The sequence below is a fragment of the Dermacentor silvarum genome, chromosome 4, assembly GCF_013339745.2.
Source record: "Dermacentor silvarum isolate Dsil-2018 chromosome 4, BIME_Dsil_1.4, whole genome shotgun sequence".
Lineage (NCBI taxonomy): Eukaryota > Metazoa > Arthropoda > Arachnida > Ixodida > Ixodidae > Dermacentor > Dermacentor silvarum.
The window spans coordinates 85,295,950-85,311,094 of record NC_051157.2 but is presented as its reverse complement, the minus strand read 5'-3'; positions in this window follow the sequence as shown (position 1 = coordinate 85,311,094).

Here is a 15,145-nt window from a genome sequence, read left to right as displayed (position 1 = left end):
AATACAATTGTGCGCTCCAATTGAAACTAGCGGCCCATATGTCTCAGGCGCCCGCATTGTCATGGTCGTAATTTCCATCTTTTATTATTATTTTTTTTCAATAGTGTTTGCAGCGCTTTTCAGTATGGCCCTACCACACACTCAGTTGTTTCACTTTGTCAATTGCCGGCGCTGACTCAAGCGAGCATTCAAAATTTCCTGACGTGACAGACGTTCTCCAAAAAAAGGTTATCACCAAGACAAAACCTCCGAGCGCTCGTCGCTCGTCAATCCGAACGTTAAATCAAAGTTGCGCTCTCCTCTAATTTCGTCAGAGCGAGGGCTCTGCTAACGTCAACCGGCCGCATCACTGTCCTTAGTGATGCTCGAGGCTTCCTTGAAAATTTACGTCGTTCCTTACGTCATGGAGAATCTACGACGCAAGACCACTGCCTGCATCGACGTGACCTGGATTGAAATAACTGAGGAATGGCGCGCCGACAGTGAGTACCAAGCATGCATAACATTTTTTTTTTTCGTTTTCTGTTAGCAGTGCCGTTTGCAGTGGATGAATTACGCACTCGATATGTTGTTCGGCCCGAGATCATGGGTTGGAATTCTATCCACGGCGGTCGCATTTCAATGGGGTGGAATATACAAGAACTTGTGCTCTCGCCGACAATATCAACGCCAACAACTTAGGACCAGCTAGAACGCGTTCCTTTAGTTTCTCCTCTGGACAATACGTGTAACGTCGGCATGATTTCGGCTTGTACGCTTAGTGTGACGCCCGCAGCATTTTTTGAACTTTGGAGACCGTATTAGCAGCTGTTTGAGAGCGTGTACTCTCGTGTTATTACTTGCGAAAGGTGTTTACCTTTGTAGTTTTTTGTTCGCGTTTGATTAGTTCGCAACAGTGCATGTACTGAGCACTGGGCGCATTGTTAAGAACCATAGGTGGTCGAAATCAATTCATAGCCCTCCATTACGGTGTCTTTCCTATAGCCCCTGCTTTGCTTTAGGGCATCAATCAATCAATCAATCAAGCAATCATTTGGGAGTGAGTGAGGGAGTTCCATCCACCTTGCCTGGCGTTACAAACCAGCCATTCGGAGCGTATTGCCAAGCTTACTTCACAGCACTCGGTACGACCAGTTAGTGCCCGAAATCCAGCAGTCTCACCATCGTACTGATGAAGAAAGACATAACATCTTTTTCAATGGATGCCTTTTCATTGTGGCATCTCTGGCAATGACCTCGCTGACGGTGCCACTTGACATGGTGTCCGGATAGTTAGAATATTTCAGTCTAGAGATGACGCTGCAAGAAAACTGACATCATCCAACCGAAACTTCAAGACACCTGAAATGTAAGACACAGACACACAGACTTATAGTGACAGTGTAAGTGCGGGCAAAGTCAGTGAACACCAGCTATATATATATATATATATATATATATATATATATATCATCAGCCTTATTTATGTCCACTGCAGGACGAAGGCCTCTACCTGCGATCTCCAATTACCCCAGTCTTGTGCTATCTGATTCATTCCAACTCGGCCTGCAAATTTCCTGATTTGATAACCCCACCTAGTTTTCTGCCGTCCTCGACTGCGCTTGCCTTCTCTTGGTATCCATTCTATAACTCTAATGGTCCACAGGTTATCCATCCTCGCATTACATTTCCTGCCCAGCTCCATTTTTCCCTCTTAATGTCAACTAGAATATCGGCTATCCCTATTTGCTCTCTGATCCACACCGCTATCTTCTTGTCTCTTAAAGTTAGGCCTATCATTTTTCGTTCCATCGCTCTTTGTGCGGTGCTTAACTTGTTCTCGAGCTTCTTTGTTAACCTCCAAGTTTCTGCCCCATATGTTAGCACCAGTAGAATGCAATGATTGTACACTTTTCAACGACAGTGGTAAGCTCCCAGTCTGAGGATTTGGTAATGCCGCCGTATGCACTCCAACCCAATTTTATTCTACCAAGAATGTCTTTCTCATGATCAGGGTCCCCTGTGAGTAATTGACCTAGGTAAACGTACTCCTTTACATACTCTAGAGGCTGACTGGCAATCCTGAATTCTTATTCCCTTGCCAGGCTATTGAACATTATACATACTCACTGAGTCCTAGTTACTGTGATTAGGGAAGAAGAAAAAGTATTGGAACGACGACGCAGTGTGGCGACATTTTCGACTGTGAGTGGGTCACGTGTGCACCTGACGCCGACAAATCAATCACCGAAGGCTCAGTACTGCTGCCACCATGTCGTGGCTCACAATTCGGCCACTGGGTTGGTAGCACGTCCCCAAATGCGTGGTGGCTGGACAAACGGCCAGAGAATACAGACAGTGGCCATCAGCCAATGAGACCAGACGCAGTTGGCATCTCTCCAGTCAACGGAACCGCCGCCCCGAGCAGAGGTCCGTTTTTCGGGTGCCCCAAACGATCCGGTGCCAGTGAGTAAGGCGGCCAACCGTGCACCGCCGAGCAGGAGTACAGTAGCTATAGAGCCACTGTAGTAGGAGCGAGGGCTAGGGCCGCCTGCCATCAGCAGTACAACCAACATCGGAGATCCACGGCGGCTGTTGGAGCGACGACTACGGAACGGCATGGCCGGGCGTGTATGGGAATCTGGGGCAATCGATAGCCAGCCCTGACCCGCGACGTGGTGTACGCGTCTTCACCCCTGTCTTCGCCACCGATGTCGTCCTGCCACCAACTGCAGATCATATAAGTCCTAGTAAAGTCACCGTATCGTGAGAGAGTGGGTCCTTTTTTTGTTTTCACACCTAGACCTTGTTTGACTGCTATTTAGCAGTCATGTCATTTAGCAGTACAAACGGAAACATTTCATATTGACAGAGGCCGCGTTCATGTATTGTTTCGTTTATCATGATACCTTCTTTTTTCTCTTTTTGCTGTAAATACACTTGTGCGTTTTCCTATGACTCTTCCTTGGTCCTGTGTCCATTCCTCGACGCAACGCGCGCCGGCAAGCGTGACGAACGTCGGCCATCCACCATCACAATCATGCCATATTAAAGCAAATACTTTGTTGGCGTTTTCCTTACGCCGAGGGAAAAAAAGTGAGAATCAGTTCATGCAGAGCGTTAAAAATTTCTATGCTACAGTGTGACTACACACCTCAGTCTACTGTTGTTTACTACAGGATAGCGAACGGCTTCTTGACTCAGAAAACAAGTTTTACGCGGAAAATGCGAGCGTTTCGGGCCATATAGAGAGGGCAAGAGCAAAAAAAATGTCGTAAACACTGTTTTTAGTCTGTTCTGCATTTGAATATAGGCAACCACGACATAAGTGCATTTAGAGCCGATCGCACAAATTAAGGACATTGCTATTACATGTAAAGATAACAACCAAAGAACAATTATATACTATAGCGAACTTCCTGGTTTCAGTGAGCTATCGTCAATCTCCGCAAGGAACCCATTATTGTGATCGCTGGACTTTCCGGTTGTAGTGCTTGGTAAACACGCACACACAAACTAATCTTCGTTTTAGTATGCAAGTCTCTGAGCGATTTCTTGTGCTATTAGTTACCAGCAGCACCGTCGCTTCGAAACGCAATATGCGAACGTTCTACTTAGGATCATCGCACAAAGACGCCAGGAAAACCGGCGCCGTGATGGAAACACTGCCGAATTTTCTGCATCACAGATCGCAGACTATACATGTCTTAAGGGACCAATTTCTATAGGCGCTGTTGACTACCTTCACGTGCAAACAATGCTGTATTTCAGTGCCGTTAGTGGAATCGTTCGGCTTGCTCGCGCGGTGACCATTTGTAACAAATCTAGAAAAGTGAAACCCAATGCCTTCCGGATCGGCCAGGTTTACTAATTTCGGCAAGAGCCCATCAATGAATGCTTGAATAGAGCACACGCGGTGACGCGCACACTGAAACACACACTGGCACACTCATTTATTTAAAAAAAGATAGCTGTCACTGAGTGTTTTATAAGAAAAACACTTGCAGAGTAAAACATAGTTTATTAAACGAGCAGTAACGTGAACCCTGTGTGGGAAGGAAGCCGCACAGTGGCCCTGTCTGCCGATGACACACACGAGTGACGTGTCAAGTTTGACTGGGTTGGATCACACGAGCCGGGTAGTCAGCCTCGATCGGCGCCTCCGCGTAACTTCGCTTTGCTTCTAAAGGTGCACGATTTCACCTGCACTCTTCGTTCACTCTTCATTATTAAATTTCTGTTTCACTCTTCGTTCACTTGCAGAGGGACATTGAATTTTACTTATGATCGGTTTTTGACATAAGGTGTGCGCAGAAATGTTCGCAAAAATGTCTCTCAAGAAGTGCTTTCAGGGTTTCAGGGCAGAGTACGTTCGTCACAAACGGCCCTATACAGCGTTGCAATGTCGCGCGACAGGGCAGTGCTTGAAAACACTGTCCCTGTCGGAGCGTTTTCTGCAAACCACAAAATGAATAGGTACGCCGCTGACACCCCTTTAACAAAACCCCACCTTACAACGCCCCTTTTGCTTTAAGCCGCGTTGCGTGTACACCAAATGAAAAGGCTGCCTGCTGTTGCTGCTGTTCATAATATCACTTACTTCCTTGATTGCGCCTAGCGCAGCAAGCAACAACATCAATGTTGGCTGACGTGCAAATTAAACAACAGTAGTAGGTGGGGCTCTCTTGCTTTCAGGTTGTGCGTCAGGCGTCAAAAACAAGCGACTCTCTCATTGGCTGACCGAAGGCCTCAAAAGCAACTCGCCGTCTTGCGAAAAAACAAAAAAAACAATGGTGTGGCACTTTCTATTCACAGGCTGCTTTCGCCTTCGCATTCATATGCGAATGCAAATTTTTAATGAGATTATTTACTTCTTGGTAAGGCAGTTACGTTTTTCAGTTTCTTTCCTCGTGTCGGGCGTGCACCTTACCAAACTCCCGGTGAATGCTCGAAGGAAAGAGCCTATATATTTATATACGTGCTCCGTCCTTCCCCGTAAGACTCGCTGTCGTGCGCCACGGCATTGCTTGTGACGTCAATGCTATCAAAATGACCAGTCTCGATTCCATCGGACCCTTTTATTTCTCGTGGTTCCTTTCTTATTCATACACCAGGACGCCTAGTAAAACCAACAAGTTAAGAGGATTCGCCATAATGGCAGGGCGCAGTAGAGAATGATGCCTTTAAACAAAAAGGGAAAAACAACTTGTCCGAAGCCTCACTGGATGGGCATAGGTTTCGCCCATCTTTAAATTGAGCAGTCCTTCACTCTCTCTCTCTCTCTCTCTCTCTCTCTCTGTCTATTTGTTTCAGAAACGCGGGTGGCAAATAATTGCAGCAAGACTTGTATATTTATGACTTACGATGGTGTTATCTTTAGTCGCTGACGAAAGGGCGGCCCACAGATCTACCATATTCAACGATACATCGCCTCCCATTTCTCGAAAGTGTTTATGAAGAACAATAATAGCTCCACAATGTTCTGCAATAGACCGTATACGCATGCAACAAACAAGTTGGGGTCGGCAGTGCGGATGAGTGTTCTATGGCGCCACCAATGTACCTTTACATGCGTACTCCAGTTTGACAGTGCCGATAACAACGGCGATCATTGTCGTCAGTATAACAAAAACAACGGACAGGGAATGCAAACTCGTGGCGAATGCGCTAAATCGCACCGGTGCTCGGCCTCGGGGCGACGATGATCGGATGAAACGGCGCATCTGTGCATCGGTGGGATTTGCCGAATTCGCCATCACTTTCGAGTGTTCGCCTACTTTCCCAGTAAAAGAAAAAGAAAAACCCTTAATTATGTACATATAATTTGGTCAAGAAACCTTCTTAATAGCCTCCTGAGTTCGTATGACCTCTCGCACTGCATAATATGACAAGTTCAACGAAACGAAAGATGTAGAAGGAAAGAACGCGACAAGCGGTGAACGTCGCCTGAATTCTTACGAGACGGAAAGGCGAGCTGAGGACACCGGAGGTTTAATGAAACTGCATATACTGTGTATAGAGCTGCAGTGTTTGGATTGTGTACGGCGCCGGAGGCATTGGTTCGAGAAAACTTGGTTAGAGGTCGAAGTTGTCCCGTATTACGCTTAAGGCTGAGCTCACGCTTCCCTCTACTGTACGCAGCCACTGTCAACGCCTCCTAGACAGCACAAGGCCGGTGCACTTCGATCCGTGACGTCTCACTACCTTGCCCGACTGCCATAGAATTTAATCGGGACGCTCCCGAGTAAGCCGCGCAGTGATTTTGACTTCACCGTCTTTGTCAGGCCGGGCTTGGCAATGGAAATTTCGGTCCAACTAGCATGATGTCATAAACCAGAGTGCACAGACCTGCTATCCAGGAGGCGCTGCCACTGTTCGCGGCGAAGTCATTGGGCCTTGCTGATGCGTTCACGCGCCGTGGCGTCTGTTGCCAGCGAAAATCTCTCGGCCTGGTTCTCACCAACGCGGACGCTCCTGTTCTCCCCGCGCCGACGGCGAGGTTTACTCTTTGCGGAGCTTACCGCTCTTGCATTTCACAAGTACGACGTTACCATTCTTAAGTGACAAGACTAGCTTTCCGATCGGCTTCTTCTGCGCGCAGTTCGTACTAATATGCGCGACGGAGCTTTTGCCAAAGTGCGTGTTCTTTTTGTCGCTTTGCATGTTTCGTATTCGGCGCGGTGACCCTGCAACGTCTTCGTTTTCTATTAAATTAAAGAAATTAAATTATGGGGTTTCACGTGCCAAAACCAGTTCGGATTATGAGGCACGCCGTAGGGGGGGACTCCGGAAATTTGGGCCACCTGGGGTTCTTTAATGTCCACCTAAATTTAAGTACACGGGTGTTTTCGCATTTCGCCCCCATCGAAATGCGGCCGCCGTGGCCCGGATTCGATCCCGCGACCTCGTGCTCAGCAGCCCAACACCATAGCCACTGAGCAAACACGGCGGGTTCTTCGTTTTCTATGCTTATGTATTTAATTTTGCACGCTTTTAAGGCGACGCGCAACAAACCGCTGACGTGCGGACGTCAACTACGTAACCGTTTCGAGGGGAGCACGTGACCCCCGTAACAGCAGTCAGCAGTTAATAAATAAATTGCTTATCAGTACACTCTTAATCTCGTTCCACGTAGGTCCCACCAAGTAAATGTAACTTATTCGAGAAAGATGTTCCATTTACTAAGGGGCACTAATGTGGAGCGAATTTCCTTGAGCGTGGGCTCTTTCGATTGAAGCTTCTTGCCTCTGCTACTGTAAATAAATGCTCCACTAAATGAGACATATGTGCAAAAAAATGTACCGCTTTCTATGTGGAACCTGCGTCGTACGATATAAAATGTGTATGGCAAGAATGTACCCCGCTTATTGGGTACGAGATAAAGAGTGTACGTTAAAAATGTGTCACTTACTATGTGTGGAACCTATGTGGCGCCAGATGAAGAGTTTACGGCACCTAGAGAACCTTGAAGACAGGGAACCTGCCTTCGACCTTGGCTCCTGCATGCGTGGGGATATACGCCAAAGTGCATTGCAGTGATGTTTTGCAGCGAAGAGCTGTCTATGAGTATAGATGCCTTTCTTTTTTTATGTATATATAACTCGGAAACGCCACTATGCGCACACTACCAGCCACACCGCTGTAAATATGTCAACCTTATCTGCGAATCAAACCTCGGTCCACCGCGCGGAAGAAACGACGGAGCCAGGGCACGATGAAAGAAGTGACGCTAATTGCTGATGTCTGCGCATGTTTTGGAAATAAGAAATAAAAATTACCTTAATTTACACTGTTCACGATGTGCAGCAACGTGACTAATTCTAACATACATTAATTTAGTTTCTAACAATCTCCGAGGAAGCTGACGTACGCATCCGTTGGACTGAAGTCAAACGTGTGCTAAAGTCGGCGTTATCGAATTGACAGTAGTTTATCTCTTTTCTTCCCAAGAGAAGCGCTCGCGTTCATACGGAATTTTTCCATGGAATAAACCGCAGCTTCTTTTTATCTCTTTTTTTTTCTAAGTTGTACTTGCTTGTTTACGGATCGACAAACACACATCACTTCGTCCTTGGAATTCCGCAAGCTAAAGATTCACAGTGCGAAGGGCGGATACGTCCGATATGAATGCATGCACACTGCGGTGAGTCATGCGATATGTAGATTACCCCCCTTCGCATTCCTACGGAGATAATTATATCGAAGAGTGCCTGTGAGTCGACATTGTTGAGTGTGGGACAGCCCAGCAACGCCATTGAGATACTTAAGAGGAAGGCGAGGGGGCAGGCTTTTGTTTGCTGATCTAAAATTTCCTTCAGTGAAGTGCACTTGAAGAAGGATGTCTTTTTGTTTGTCTTGTTACTATTTATTTCTGACCCCGATAATGATTAATGCCCAATGGTATATTATAGTTTCACACGCTTTTCTTTAGTTAACCGATAAAAATTCAACAGCGAGAAAATTAATATCCTATGCCATCAATGCAGATTCTCACTCGCTCGCTCAATCAACCAATCAATCAATCAATCAATCGTTCAATTTATCCCACTTCAACAAATGGAGTGCATTGCATTTAAGTTTTTTAGACATATAGAGTTCGGTGATATGAAATGATTTACATTTTTTGCACAACCAAAGTACTATGTGAGAGCTAACACAAAAATAAGTACGCAGACATCCGCCGAGCAAGAACTTTAATGGCTATGACCTTGTGCTACAAGGTCACAGGTTGTATCCCGGGCGACGCAGTGCGGGTGACACACGACGCACTTACGACGAGAATGCGGGTGACACAGCCACCAGAACTAATCTCGCTTACACTCATCTTTTGTGTCGTCCAAAATTGACACAACAGGATTCACTATTTACTTCCTTCAATGGCACACGCATCATCGTATGAACCCGAAATGCCATCGACTCTTTATGGGTACTCCAAAACCAACACAGCTGGAGTTGAGATCGACTGCTTGGTTCGTTAAACCGCGCGCACGCATGGCCCCACAAAACCGAATCGCCGTTGAAGATGTGAATGCGAGTGGTCGCATTGCCAACAGCATCTCTGAACGTTTCTTGGCGACCCTGGCTCACGTGATAAGGTTGCGTGAGGTCAAGAACGAATCAGTTATGTATATACGGCCGACTCCGCCATGCGATTTCCACAAGCCCAAGCAAATGTGTTCCACTTCTGACCAAACTAGAAGTCACTCATCAAACACATACATACATACATACATACATCTACATACATACATACATACTACATACATACATACATCATACATACATACATACATACATCAACATACATACATCATACATACATACATACATACATACATACTAATACATACATCATACATACATACATACATACATACATACATACATACATACATACATACATACATACAGACATACATACATACATACATACATACACACATACATACATACATACATAATACATACATACATACATAATACATACATACATACAGTACATACATACATACATACATACATACATACTGACATACATACATACATACATTACAACATACATACAGTCATCATAACAACATACATACATACATACAGACACATACATACATACATACATACATACATACAGACATACATACATACATACTACTACATACATACATACATACATACATACATACATACATACATACATACATACATACATACATACATACATACATACATACATACATACATACATTCGTAGCCCAGCAGTAGCTTTCCCAGACGCTCTCTACACCAATCAGATGCTACACAAGTGCGAATGCTCCTCTATTCTATGTTGCGCGCGGTATCACTTCGGAGTAGCGTAAAAGCGCACGAGTGAACCGCATAATGACGTCTTTCGCGCAAAAGCGAAACAGCAGAATGATTGAATACGCATTCTTTCACGTGGGAGGAAGATACACTGGTACACGCAGTACGCAATTAACGATACGCAACGAAGACGTTTTTCTTATCTTTTTTGTTTTCTCTCTCTCTCCGGCGTGCTACGCGACACGGGCATCACGCGCGCAGCACTTTATGGCGCAACGGCTGACTATGCGGCCAAAAAAAAAAAAAAAAGCACGAGCTGAGGTAAATAGTAGTGCACGCTGCGACTTCCTCCGCACGCGACCTGCGTGATAATCCTCTTCACGTACACTGTGCGTCAGACGTTCCGGAGACGCGGCTTCTCTTACTTTTTTTTTCGCCCGGGCTGTGTACGCAAGTGCTGTAATTGGTCGGCAAAATCAAGCGACTTTTTGTCGCAGTTGTTTGCACAGGTGTACGTATAGCTCATCTTATGGGTTTAGATTTTCATGCTTCATGATTTTTCGGGAGAGAAATGTGACGCTAAGATCATTCAACCGCCTTGGTTACAATAGAAATACTAGTGCATAGAAGGAAAGAAAAGAAAATCACACACGCACACAAAACAGAACTGTTTTTTATTATTCTTTATTTTTACTTATTTTTCCCTCCCTCTCCTTTCGCATCCCTTTACCCCTCCCCCGGTACAGGGTAGCCAACCGGAGATAACCTCTGGTTAACCTCCCTGTCTTTCCTTTACCTTTTTTTTTCTCTCTCTCTCTAGTGCATAGACCTTTTTTTTTTATTTGATATGGACTTGATCAATAAACACTGCGTCGTTTCTTTCTCTCCGTTGGTCCGCGGGAGTTCATTAGTGTTGTGTGCTAGCCTCGCAGCAATTTCTTTACAGGAGATCAGTGATTTGAATTTCAGAACTAATTGATGTTATCGGGTGATTTTCGGCTAATCAACAAATTCTTACAGTTTTAAATAGGTGCAAATAGACATATTTGTCAGGCAACGAGCCTTTGCCTCCTCCCTGAAATGTTGATGTACGGTGTATGGTGGTGCACGTATACGCGAAAACTCAATAATCTCAACTCGAGAACAACGGTCACGAAAAGTAAAGTCATATTGGCGTGCGAAATTGTTTTACCTTTATCATTATCTAGAACCAGCCGGGTATAGCAGCACTTAAGATTTAAAACGACTCATAATTGCCGCACAACATATTTGCGATGATAAGTTAGTTTTGATCAGGTTTTAATATACTGGAAGCCGCAACGACGAAGGAAGGTGAAGGAACCAATTTTTAAGCAGGTAAATGTCCCGCCTTTTATTCTCGCACAAGACGTAACTGTCATACTGGAAGCCCACGCGGTTACTATAGCGGCTCAATTCCCTCTCGCAACCTTATTGCAATATCGTTTGTCTTTACTGTTCGGTTATAAATGGGTTGCTTTGGAGCGATTGGGTAGTATATACTCCGGCTGCTCCATTGCTCTTTGCTCTGCACTAAGAAAAAGATTATTAACCCATAAAATAAGCAAAAAGTGATAATAAAAATAAGGACTATGGTGAGGCAGCCTTCAATCAACATTTAACTGATGTACGTTTATTCACAAGTGCGGTATGCACTTGTGTTTTGCACTGGCGTTGTTGCAACAGTCCTAGCTGTGCGATCATTGTCCATAGTATACTGATAATACATCTATGACCAAGAAGACATGAAAATCTACGCGTCCAGTTTAAATGAGAACAACATTTGTCTGTTATGCTTCACACAAGTGAACCATAATCTGACTATGTTACCTGACTGCCGTTTTTGTTTTTGTTTTTGATTTCTTTATTTATTTTTTTTTTTTGCTAAGGAAATTGAAGCTAGCACAAGTGCTTCTTTCTGTAAAAGACGAAAGCGTGGGAAGAAATGCGTATATATAACCAGAGCGCTTAAACCTTCTCGAGTTTGCCTGCTTCTCTGTAGAGGGTTCATGCGTGCTTCCAAGTTCCTTTATAAGCAGTTGTTCAAACCTGTATCGTGGAGATTGGATTGTGAGGTTGGGCGTGCTACTCCGCACTGCTTGACGTCCCCTAATATGTGGGTTAAGGCTCTGTGGGGAGCCATCAAAACTTACTTCGCAACCGGCTAAAGATGTTAGTTCTAAAAAGAAAAAAAGGAAAGGCTCCAGATAGTTTCAGGAGTTCTTGAGAACGGAAGGTTAGGGTGGTCTGAGTGGCCCCTATTTCGGCGGAAAACGACGCCAACTGTGACTTTACGCATATATGCGTCCGGGCCACGCGTATACCACGGTCGCATTCATCTGTATTAACACGAGGCACAGTACAGCCGCACGGCCTCAGTACGCACTGAAGGAAGGAAACGCACCCATAAATGATGCAGATGAAGACGGCTATAACGCCACGCTGCGTGTAATATTCTCCACACGCTTCGAAATCAGCCTCGCGGTCCTTGTTGAGAGAACACATGCGCAGCGACCTCACATTTGTCACACATCTTGCCTGTCGCTTTACCGGATGCGACGTTTCTTCGCGAAGCAAAACAAAGGGAGTGTGTTCTTCCTCGTAGAGGTGTTTGCACCCGCACGCGTCGATATCAGCATTCGTTGAACGTAACGATGTGACACAGCTGTCACTACGCGGCTCTGGACAGAGCCGTGATGCAGCGAACCTGTCCTCGACTTTGCGGCCCTCCCGACGTGCCGGCTGCAGACAGTCCATATGCTGTGACTTCTGCGAGCTGAAGCCTTTCGTGACGGCAACACACGCAAAGGCTTATTTACAGCTTGTTTGAAATCAACTTCTGTTCGACAACTTCCCGTCCCGCTCCCTTACAGTTCTGTTATGTAGACACTGGGCATTTCCAGTTTTTTCATAGCCCATGAGTGCGATTTTTTTTTTTGCACTCTCAGAAAAATGGGTACAGGGAAGTTTTTAATATGAAAGAGCATGCATGCCTTCCATTGAATGCAGACGGCTGCATCATAACTGAAAATACCCTTCGTAGCTCCGGTAGCAAACCGCACTTCGAGTGCCGCGTGGTGACTCACCGCAACTGGTCTTCGTACCCATTAATTAAAAAAGATTGGTCAACTGACTCCAGTAAGTGCCGTCGCATGGCATACATTCTCCCCATCGCGAAAATGAGCACCGTTCGACTCGCCAAATTTGCACTCGTTTCCTGTATTCGTTTCTGCGCGCCAGCTGGTGTGCTACGAATCGACACGCTGTATCGACGCGAAATACGACTATCAGATGCCGAAGGACTTTACAAGGCTGTACCAAGTGCGTTAAAATCGCATTCGTCTAAACTTCGCCAATACGAACTACTACTTGTTCCAACTGCACGTGGCGCGTTCACCACCGGGCAGTGTGAGCGATGTGTATTACTTGCGTCATGTTTTACGCGACTGCACCCGCTTTACGGTCTAAATGAGACATTCTGAAAACTGCATGTATTAAACTTACCTGGCAGCTCCTCTGAGCGCTCAATCAAGGCGCTCCTTTTGTCTTTGTCCGGGATAGTAGCGTCGACCAGATACTCTGTAGTTATATCCCCCTCCCCCAGTGTAATGTTGCAGGGTAGAAAACCAGGTGCAACCTGGTTAACACCTTCCCTTCTCTTTATATCTCTCTCTAGTTACTTGCTACGGTGCCTGCATGTGTATGTTGTATTTGCGTACGTGTTTGAATGAGGGAGAGAGAGGCTCTTTAATTGATCCTGATGAGATTTGCCTGGTGGCAGGCCTATAGCATGCTACTCCAGATGAATAGGATGAAAAATGAGATGGTACACAGCTCACAACAAATATGCGCAATTAACATACACAAAACACAACGCTCGACAAAAGTGTCTTATTGAGACCACTGTCTGTAAGGCAACACAGAAATGCCATCGTTGCGCGAGATGCACAGACCGCGCTAGCGCATGGGGAAAGGACGTCTCTTAGCGTATTACCTTTGTGGAATTTTTAGTGCAGGCATTAAGGCCGTTCTTTGTAGCCTAATTAGCCTGCAAGCGCTAATTAAGTGGGCTTCCTCTTCCCGCACTTTGCACGCAGGGCATAGTGGTTGCCTTAACCGTTTGATTTTAAACAGAAAATATGTTTGTCACGTTTAGGAGAATTCGGCGTAGAGATGCCCGATCGCGCCTTTTAATACCGCATGGCATATGAAACTGGAACAAAGGGTGGTAAGTGCAAATAGGTCCGTATATACCGTTTTTCCGAATCAGTCCAGACAGCACGCTGTGCGCGTGGCCACGCAAGGCATGCCACAAGAGCTGATCCATCGGCAGAAGTCATTTTATGTACCACCCTTGTTATCATAAGTAGCTTGCTAAGCTTATGACCAGGCAAACATCTTAGGCACCCACTAAAAGATGGTTCTCTCTCTGTATGTGAAAACGCTTGTCCGTCAAAGCAAGATTCGCTTGTATTTGTCAACGGTACTTGAACAAGGTTTTACATTTAGCAATCTTTTCGGCCGCCGTTGCCAGTGGTGCTCCGTTCAGGAGAATGCAGCCCATGGCAGATGTATCCTGACGCATCTACGCTCGAAGCGAGCAACGTATAACCACATAGTATTACCCAAACTACGGTGGCTACTGACCATTACGTGTGTTCACCGTTCCGCTGATCGGCGTGGGTATTTCCTGCACGCAGACAGCCTGCAACGCCGCGGCCGGCAGCTCGCGCGTGAAGGGACGCCCATTTCGATGACCTTTCGCACGCCTCGCCTGCGCAGTAGTATGGGCGCCGGCCTTGATTGGGGGCCGTCTCTTTCCACGTATTGGAAACGCTCCAGCCACACGCCGTGGTCGCTCCTTTCGTGTATCAGCTCGAGCGGTGCACACAAGCATGTCTAAAGTCTCACACCAGTCATTTTCTCTACCCCCTAGATTTTGCGAACCGCGTCACAATACAAAGCGTAACAAGCGCTTTTTGACGTTGAATCGCGAACCGTGGAGAACGTTTGCGAAACGTGGCCTTGCAAGTCCGGCTTTCTTTGGAACTGGCTACGCGACGCCGAACGGGCATTGGTGTCTCTCGCAAAGTCTTGTTTTCTTCCGAATGCTTGCCGATAGAGGAATCGTAAAGCGTAAACAGGATGTGACCTCCGTCTTTCAGTTTATGAGAGTAAGTTTCCAAGTTATGAGGATGAACTTTCGGCGTCGCGAGCCGATGGACTATAGTCTTCTCGGTGTCGCTGTTACGATCGTATTAGCCAATCACCGCTTGCATGTTTACGCTTTTAATAATTTTTTTCCGTCTCAGAAAAAAAGGCTTTTTTCTCACCTAACTTTTTGCAG